We start from the raw sequence: 10,573 nt of genomic DNA on the forward strand, positions 1-10,573 counted from the left end.
CAGTGTCATGGCAGTGTCATGGCAATTGAACGTCATCGTTTCTGAAAGCCTCCGTCTGTGCCCACACTACAACGCAAACCCAGCGTTTTCACTTTTATCCACCTCAGCGATCGTTTTCGAAAAGCATCGTTTTCAGTGTCGGAATTCTCCGTTTTAGTTTGGACGGAAGGACTAAATGGATGAATATTTATGCATTTGTAGATTTACCCGGGTAGTGTGGACTCAGTTTGAAGCATATCAGGGCCTAGAATTGGGCAGTTCAACCATTTAACACATTAAGGCCAAGTGAAAACTGCTCAGAAAAATCCAAATCTTTCACCTATAGCAACTTTTTTCTTTTTTTAAAGTAACGCAAATAGTTACTTTGCCTGGTAACTAGTTACTTTTATTATAGAGTAATTCAGTTACTAACTCAGTTACTTTTTGGAACAAGTATTGAGTAACTATAACTAATTACTTTTTTAAAGTAACGTTCCCAACACTGTTCATATGTAAGCCTGTGGTTCTTTCTACAACCCAACAAATAGAAAGCATTTGACTGATAGTCAGGAATAGCGGTTCTGTTGATTACACACATCAATCTTATTTTTTGTCAATAATAATCCATGCTTTTTACCCAAGCGTGGACTTGTGGCCATTCCAGGATCCAACCTGGGCCTGCGAAATGTAAGTAGACCTGATCGCCTCATCAAGTCACATACCACCATTTACCTTCTCTACTATCATGGTCTCGTTCAGGCGTGTAGCAACCAATAACGTTATAACGGCCAATAACGTAATAACTGCCCATAATATAATAATGTTAATGTATTAAAGGCTGGTTATTACATTATTGGCCTGGTATTAAAGAAATCCTTTGAAAATGTAATAACCGAGCAAATCATGTTAACTGAGGAATTTTATTTTATTTTTAATTTCTGGAAAGAATCTATCACACTTAGCCTTAATATTGCATCTTGCAACATATACTTAAATATCTGAACTTACAGATACCTCTCCACCCTCCTACCCCCTCCGGAGTTGGATACAAGGAGTACTTGTAGCGTCTTAGAGTACCATATTAAGCTCTATATAAATTACATTTATTATTATTATTATTATTATTACTATAACGGAACCCTAAGAGTTACATAAAAATCCAAATGGACTCTTTGCTCCTTAAAAGGTCCCATGACATGCCACCAGGTGTGAGTGTGATTAGCCGTTACAAGCCGTTCTGAAAATCTGGCTTATATGACATCAGAAGTGGGCAAGTCCACCTAGATGTGTGACGAATAGAGGAGCAACGTTTGCTACAGTCCACTGGGTCGGCTGGTAGACTGATCCATCAAGGACACATCTAGGTGGGCACACATCTGTAAGGTCAGATATTTAAGCATGCGTTGCAAGGTGCAATATTAAGGCTAAGTGTGACAGTTTCTCTCCAGAAATTGAAAATAAAATTAAGTGATAGCCTACCTCAGTGATTACATTATTGTCCTAGTTATTACATTTTCAAAGGTTTCTTTTAAGACAAGGCCAATAACGTGTTAACCAGCCAAAAACGTAATAAGTTATTACATTATTTGCAAAAAGTTATTACATTATTGGATACGTTATTTGCTTTATTACATTTCAATTATTAGGTTATTGGCAGTTATATGTTATTGGCTGTTTTTACGTTATTGGTTGCTACATGGCTTCCTATATAAAATTACCCTCCTGCTATTAACTCAAGTAAGTTTTCGTTGGTTGAAATCCCATTTGATTGAGTTTGTTAGTGTGGCTGTAATTTATTGTTAAGTGCCAAATATCATCACATGAAAAGGAAAAATAACAAACAAATAGTAGCCTAAACCATGAAGTTGCGATAAAATGTATAAGGGATTAATGCCGTTTTGATTTAATACTCACTAATACACTTCAGGGTCAATTTTCCCCTTTCCGCTTGGAAGATGCATGTGAGCTGAAGATGGACGTGAATACAGCCGAAAGAAGAATCCTCCTGTCGGAGTGTAACCGCAAAGCAACCCTGGTGCCGGCTGAACAGCCGTAGGCTACCGACCTTACCCCGAGAGATTTGAGAAGTGGCGACAGGTGTTGGGCACCGAGGGTTTGACTGGTCGTTGCTACTGGGAGGTCCAATGGAGCGGAGTGGTTCATGTTGGTGTGACACACAAAGAGATAAGGAGGGAAGGGCAGAACGATTACTCACGCCTTGGGTGGAACAACAAGTCCTCGAGCCTGAATTGCAGCAAAACGACGGCCTGGCACAATGGCAAGGGCTTTGCGTTACTGGCTGTCCCCAACTGTAAGGAGAGATTGGGGGTGCACCTGGACTGGCCGGCTGGAATTCTATCCTTCTACAACATCCACCCCGGCAGGCTCAAAATGGGTCACATTTTCACGTTCCACGTCACATTTACAGAGCCCCTCTACCCAGCGTTTTGGTTGGGGGGGCCATAATTCCTCTGCATTGTTCTGCAAGGTTTCACCTGTATATCAAGTTCACTATCGGAGGAAATCAAACATCAAGGCATAAAACATCATTTGGACTATTTTGAGATAAGGACTGTTGAAATGTCTATTTATTTTTTACATCCAAAGCTTGATCTTATCATGCCAGTGTGAAGATTAGCACAATGCTTGTGATATCATAGTCCTGACTGTTATGCATGTGTTTGGTTAGCTTGATTGTTTGATGCATGAAGCTCTCCATCAAATAACCCTTTGTTCATGCTTCTCGTTCACCTTTGCTTTTTGGGAGAAAGCCTGGTGGTTCGGTTGCATTGGATGCATTTGAAATTCCTGAGGTTCCCTTTTTTTTTTAGAAAGAGGGTGACCCACCATCACCCCCTACAGGTTCGGGGGAGATTGATGAGCCAAGATGCCTTGCCCTTAGCACCTTCTGTTTTTCTAAATGTTCTCAATTATATACGTTGCTTTCAATCCTAGGCTTAACATGTTGCAAGAAGCAAGGAATAATACCGTGAAACCTGGAATAGTTGAATGAGACATCTCAGTGAAGCCAATGCAACGACAATGAGCTAATGACCTGCTTACGACATTACAAAAAAGAACAGTACAGTGCTGCCATCTTGTGGTAGAAAATAATAGGTGCAGTTAGTTTAATGGAGTGGTTCGAGACAATTCAAATGAAAAGCATTGGAATAAGTCCAAATCTGTAGTTCTATAAGTAGCTTATACAACAGCTCTATTACATAGAGTAGTCAAAGGCATCGAAGGTATCAGTGGCATAAAAAACAAACAACAAACAACGTGCAATAGACTATTCTAAATATTAAAGGATAATTAATTCACAGAGACAGAAAGAGACAGTATCATAACCAATTAGGGAGTTAGAAATTTAGTTTGAAAAACGAAGTGGATATTTGTGGAGTTTTAGGTGCGCAGTGATTCAGTTGGCGGCAGTACCGCTACCAACCAAGAGGCTGTGCCAGGGTGTCGATATTCGATGTGGAGCCAGCCTATGATGTAATTTGGCATTTCTTAACTTCAGAAAGAGTTTCTAAGCAACACTTTATCGGATGTAATACATTGTATATCGTTTTGGGGACATGGCTTGAAGCAATAATTCTGGAATTGGAAGATTCAAGATTTCCATCCCTTTGTTAGATGTTTTGGTTGGTGAAATTACCGATTCTGACAACAGAGGGGGCAGTGGAGCACATAATCAATAAACGGCTTTAATGAACAAAAATACATTTCAATTGAAAACACGGTAAATATCTTCTATTTAACATTATACGGGGGGTAACCTCATTTAAATGATCGAAGATAAAGAGGTACAGAGATAGAGGACAATTTATTATTTAAAGGAGATCACATGCGTGGGCTCGCACCACTGCTTATCACTACATTTAATTAAACCGACATCCCACATTGTGATCAATATGATGGCTCTGCCATCAAAACCATCATCATGACCACGTCACAACAGAGACCAATTGCTAATTTTAGGTTGAGAGAGAGAGAGAGAGAGAGAGAGAGAGAGAGAGAGAGAGAGAGAGAGAGAGAGAGAGAGAGAGAGAGAGAGAGAGAGAGAGAGAGAAAGAGAAAAGATTCTACACTAAATTAAAGAATTAATTTTGCTTCCTCAATACCATCACTTTGTGGAGGAGAGCAAATGAGATGATGAAATTAAAGAATAAATATTATTTTGGCCGTTTCCCATGTAACACACACACACACACACACACACACACACACACACACACACACACACACACACAAACACACAAACACACACACACACACACACACACACACACACACACACACACACACACACACACACACACACACACACACTGGACTTCATTCAGGCCAAAAGGACAGACTGTCTGTAACAACTATGGATAATACACAAAAGATTAAGAAGATTGACCAACAGTCAGGGAGAAGGCAATCTTTGTGAATATGTACTTTAGAACGGCATGTTGGCTTTTCTGTTCATGTAACATTCACCATCATAAACCATGCTGAGTTCAATTAGAGTGAGAGAGGAGGTGGGGAGGGAGGGGGGGTAGGACCTGCAGGTTACCATGACAACACTCACGACATTATGCATGTGGAGTCCTTGGGATAATTGAACACTACACAGCTGTGCATTAGGCTACTACAGGGTTAATGTGTGTGGGTGTGCACACGTTTGTGTATGTGTTCGTGTGCGTGCGTGTTTGTGTGTGGGTGTGTGTGTAGTGCATGTGATTAAAATATGTGTGTGCATGCAAATGTTAAATAGCTGCTCAAACCGCATTTCGGGTAATACAAATCACGCGGTGCACACACAGACTCACACATCTATACCGGACAGTGGCCAATGGGCAAGGCAGCACCTCGCAGGTCTTACTGAAGGCCACCTTGAAACCCCTGGCCAAGGACTGGAGCCGGGAAACCTCGCTTTCAGGACTGAACCACGGCACTTTTCGAGCTGAGCCACATGCGTGTGCACATGAATGTTGGAAATCATTTTTGGGTTTGACTTTGTGTGTGTATGTGTGTACGTGCACGCCTGTCTGTGTGTGCATGTGCACGCTTATTGTAGCTGATGTCAAGGTAATCCCACTTATCTCCCACTCTGTCACTTTGACTAATCTCCCTCTCCTCTCCGTAAGGGTCACCCCTCTCTTCTCCTCTCTCTCGTTTCTCTTCTTCCCTCTCTACCTCTCCATCGTTATTGCTGGAACACATTCAATCGTTTTCCTCTCGTATTTGTTTCTTCTGCTCTGCCTATTTTGTGTATAGTTCTCCTCTCCTCTATTTCCTATTTGTCATGTTATATTTTTTTCTATGATGTGAATTTTTTTCTGTTCAGTTGCCACACAGTCCTCATTTTGCATATCTACAGAGAACATACCCCCCCCCCCCCCCCCCCCCCACACACACACACACACACACACACAAACACACACAGACCCTGGGGGCACACTGCACAGCATGCTGCTATCACATATACATCTGTGTGTGTGTCTGTGCATGCGATTTTGTGAGTGTGTGTGTGTGTCTGTATGTATCTGTGTGTCTGTGTGTGTAGTTGTTTGCGTATATGTGTGTTTGTGTGTAAGTGTCTGTGTGTGTGTGTTTGTGTGATGGAGAGTAAGAAGAGAGTCGTTGCCCTGCTGTTGAACCCCTTAGATCTCCCCTCTCCCTCCCTCACCCTCCCTTTCCCTCTCCCTCCCTCCCTCCCTCCCTGCCTGCCTGCCTCCCTTCCTCCCTGCCTCCCTGCCTTCCTCCCTCCCCTAGCATCAGTACTACATTAAGGCCCTCATACAGTTTACGTCTTATGAATCATTCATGCACTCATTTTATTCCTCCATCTCCATTTTTCTTTGAGCATTTTCATTCCGCCGGCCATTTTTGTTTTAACATGCAGAAGTCCAGCGTATGATTCCATAGTGTAGTGCCTCTCGCTGTCTTTAAGGTGAGAAGCACTAAACAGAGTTTAAATTGTTATTCAATTCTACAATTCGGAATTTACCTTTCCTATGAGTGTAAGCTCTGGCCAGAGCATTAGGTGTTTGCCACTGAATAATCTGTCGGAATATAACAATCCATGATAGAGGATTGTTATACAATCCATTGCACAAAATATGTGATATACATTTTCTTAGATAATTTAACAGTAATTGTTTAAAAGTCACACAGTTTTGTTTCAATCATCGAATTATATCTATTTACAATGAAGAGAACCTCTGAAATGCTATGGCCATACATTTATTCATAATTTATTACCTAATGTATTTCATTTCAAGGTTCAGTTAAACGATGTGTAAAAGTACATAATTTAAAAGGAATTTTATAAAATTAAGAAATAAGAAAAGAAAATTGATATGTGTGAATGGAGCATGTTTTGATTAACCATTTTCTATAGATGTTTGATTATACACTGAAATAATATATACAAAATTGTATTTATTCTCTCCGTCATTCACTATAATATCTTGATTATGTATAGGGTTAACCCTAGCAAATATTAAATATACATTTTAAATTTGTGTAACTGATTCTGTTCAACATTTTTTTAAATGAACTAGTCATGCTCAATAAAAAAATATGCAGACAAAACATTATCTTATTTATACTCAAACCATATTTTTGGGGTCTTAAAACAACAAATAAAGTATCAACAAATAAACAATGAGTTCAAGTTATTTCTTTAAAAAACATATATTAATTCTTCAATATTTTGATACTTTCTTTATTATGAACTAGCTAATGAATCAGATCGCTTTAATTTTCATAGTTTTTGTTCAGCTATTTCCCCTATTAAATTGTGATATTGAGATATTCACATCTCTGACAAATGTGAAAAGCTTGAATGAGACTTTCTCCATATTGAGTAAGGGAAAACCTTGGGTAATACATCATTTAATAAGCTGTAACAATGTTTGACCAAAAGAAAGAATGAGGAAAGAACAATAGTTTTAGGACAGAGAAGGGAAGATATAAGTTTCCCTTTTGATTGTCAAAACCAATTCACACAGGAACTTTGTTTCCCCTCTGTTTGAACTCATGGTGACCACATGCACCCAATTTCATTTGCTGCAAAGGTAATCACAATTCAAATGAAAATGAGTTATTTTCCTCACTTCAAATTTGAAGTCTCTTATGGCGCTTCTTTGTTTAGGTGTACAGCCATGAATTAACTTAATTTTTTTATGAAGAGTCGTGGGACTTTTTTTCCTCCTGGGTAAGATTTTCAGGGCTTGTGTGACCATTTCTTTAATGTATTTCTAAGCTTAGCCAACTGAATAAAAAAAGTATACAGGGTGTAATAAAGTCATCACAGATACTTTGAGTACTATAGCGTCTGCAATATACCATGAAGTCAATCTCGGATATGAAAGCAAGTAATCAATGGGGTAGATATGTGTCCTCACACAATAACAACTGACTGCTCTAATGGCCATATCTTTAGACCAGGCAATCCGTCTGTACACACACATGCACACAAACACAAACAGACTGACACACACACATACACAGACACAGACACACACACATATAGAAACACAAACACACAAACATACAGAAATACACACACACACACACACACACCCACACACACATGCACAAGCACAAACACAAACAAACACACATACACACACACACACACATACCAAACCTATGTAACTTTTACTTAGGACAACCATGGAGTGCCTTCTCTTTATCCAAATGTATCTATCTATATTTATCTATTAAATGCATATCGGCGCGTAGGATATTCTAGTAACCTCACAACGTCTTGCCCCTCCTCCATTCATTTCTGACTGTGGTCCACAGAGATTGAGGGCACAGTCTAGCTAGCACAAGGTTTGGCTCTGACCACCTCCCTGTCTCCCCTGGCCTCCTCCACACCACCAGAGCCCTCCGGGGGGGTAGTGGCTCCCATTCACATCACCCCCTTTACATGTGGGACGTCTGAATACCGAAAGCGTAGATTTCAAATAATAATAATAATAATAAACACGATTGTATAATCTGATATATGAAGACACACTGTTGCCGGCAGCTGGGCCACTGCGGCACTGTGCGGCAGTGTAAATGTTCATATCGTAATGTTAGTGCTTCTCGGGATTCGTGAACAGATGTCGGTGGTCGGGGTTCGGGGGTGATGTTGTAGTCGCGACGTCGATGTCGGAGAAGCAGGCTGTCAAATTACGGTAGCAAAGCAACTGGAAAATAACGCTGCAGATAGAGTTAAAGTATTAATGAACTCTGGAGCTCAACAGATGCTATGTTTGTAATGCTTGTGTGCTAGACGTCCTGTCAGACTTATGCTGCAGTAAAAACCCTGTCTCCTTCAAAGTATGTTCCTTCATTTTAAGCTCTGATACTTATAGGGGATATTTCCCCTCCTTATGTACCTTTCCAATTCCTTCAATTGCATAGTTCTTGAAGGGCTGTTGGTGAAGCCCATCTGGTAAGTTGATTGTTTGGACAAATTATCGTTGAATAATTGAACAAAAATATAGTATTGATGTTTCTCTTTGCTCTTCAAGTATTTGTTTCACAATAATTGCTTCCAAGCTGACCTTTGGATTCTGTTTATAATAAGATGTCAGTTAAACGCGTTATTAACGGCGTTAACGCAAACCAATTTTAACGGCGTTAAAAAAATTATCGCGCGATTAACGCAAATATTGTATTTATAAAAAAATAAATAAAATTAATTGCACTATAGGCTCATTTTTTGTATCGTCCTGTTTTGATCAGTATATGCCAATGTTGTTATCAATAAAAAATCATTTGCACAAGACAAGCCGATGCACTTCACCATGTTGATAAGAGAATTAAAATGAGAAGAATTATGGGACAAAAAAATCAAGGTATATTTAGCAGAGAAAAATAATTTGCGATTAATCGCGATTAATCGTGAGTTAACTATGACATTAATGCGATTAATTACGATTAAATATTTTAATCGCTTGACAGCTCTAGTTTATATATCAAAATTTGAAGAGATCCATAACAATCTGATTCAACACATTTTAAATGAATTATATAAGTATACCAGTAAACCTAGTTGGAGGCTGAAAGATAAATAATCATGTGTTTTATTCTGAAGTGACCGGTATTTGACCCTTGGCCCCAGACTGACCCCAGCCCCCTCCTCTGTGAGTTAGGAAGTAGTTTGAGAGCCTTTATCTTCTTGTTGTCATTTTTTTGTCCAGTTCATCTTCAATGTCATTATTTAAAATAAGAAAACGTCAATATAAGTAGTAATCCCCTTTAAGAAGACCACCGTCCTGTCTGATGGCCCAGCTAAGATGGCTACTTGAGAATGACTAATAAGTTGGCGGCGGCGATAGAAGCTGTGACTTTGTACTAATCATATCCTCAGCGTGCTTCCACGCCAGGAATAAAAGTGTGTCTTGCTCTCGACCGGGAAACAAAACCCAAAATTTCTTCTTCTCAAAAGCTGTAATGAAAAATAGCAAACTATATGTTTTCCATCGTTTTCTTGATGGGAGGTGGGGGGGGGGGGGGTAAAAACCTAGATTTTTTAACCTGACTCGTTTTGCCTCACTTAATGAAGTATTCCACATAACGGCGAATAATAAATTACAGGTCGAAGTCTGCATTTATTCTTTGCTATTCTATCAGATGCCACTACAGTCCCCCATTCCCCAACTGTGTCGCCAACCAAACCTCTGTGGTGAAACACACACACACACACACACACACACACACACACACACACACACACACACACATCCACTGACCCTGTTTTGAACCTCTCGGTTTGCCTTCTGACAGAAGGAAGAAGGTGCAGGTGACCCCGGGCCGACCCCGGACTGGGGTGAAAGGTCAGGGTTGAAGGCCAGGTGAGCGTGGAGGAGGGCGAGGCGAGGGTTGAAGTCTGGGTCAGGGGTCTGAAACAACTGCTAGTCCAGGAAGATGGCGCCCCCTGGTGAAATGTTCCCCAAACAGGGTGTACATTTCCCCCCCAAAAAGATGCTTGACAAAAATATGCATGACATTTACATTTGATAATTTATTCTATATGAATTGTTCCAAAAGGTATTTTGTCTAGCTGCAACCCTTACATAGAACAGACAATGCTTCAATATTGTGCAATCGTTTTAATTGCTTCATCATTTTTGTTTGCTACACTGGCACACACAAACGCACACACACACACACACACACACACACACACACACACACACACACACATACACATACACACACACACACACACACACACACACACACACACACACACACACACACACACACACACACACACACACACACACACACTATTGGGAGGATATTAAGGTGAATCATAGACCTGCACATTCAGACCTATTGTTGTACAGGTCAGTTTGTATTGTGGCTTTGAGATGAATCCTTGGAACACCCCCACACACACCCCCACACACACACACACACACACACACACACACACACACACACACACACACACACACACACACACACACACACACACACAACCCCCCCCCCCCCCGCCCGCCACACAGACATATACACAGACATTGATTATGTCAAAGTGGGTGTCTGTGTGTGGGTGTGGGTGTGTAATATATAATCTGTTACCTGCTTT

At 40.3% G+C, this 10,573-nt stretch overlaps 1 long non-coding RNA gene across 1 annotated transcript; it reads left to right on the forward strand.

The window, feature by feature from the left end:
- The first annotated feature begins 224 nt into the window (after positions 1-224).
- On the forward strand, positions 225-4,364 carry LOC132450984 (uncharacterized). The gene is made up of 2 exons (XR_009523949.1): positions 225-666; positions 1,935-4,364. It is a non-coding gene; the product is annotated as an uncharacterized LOC132450984 (long non-coding RNA).
- The last annotated feature ends 6,209 nt before the right edge of the window (positions 4,365-10,573 follow it).

The sequence above is a fragment of the Gadus macrocephalus genome, chromosome 2 (genome assembly GCF_031168955.1).
Source record: "Gadus macrocephalus chromosome 2, ASM3116895v1".
NCBI classification, from domain to species: domain Eukaryota; kingdom Metazoa; phylum Chordata; class Actinopteri; order Gadiformes; family Gadidae; genus Gadus; species Gadus macrocephalus.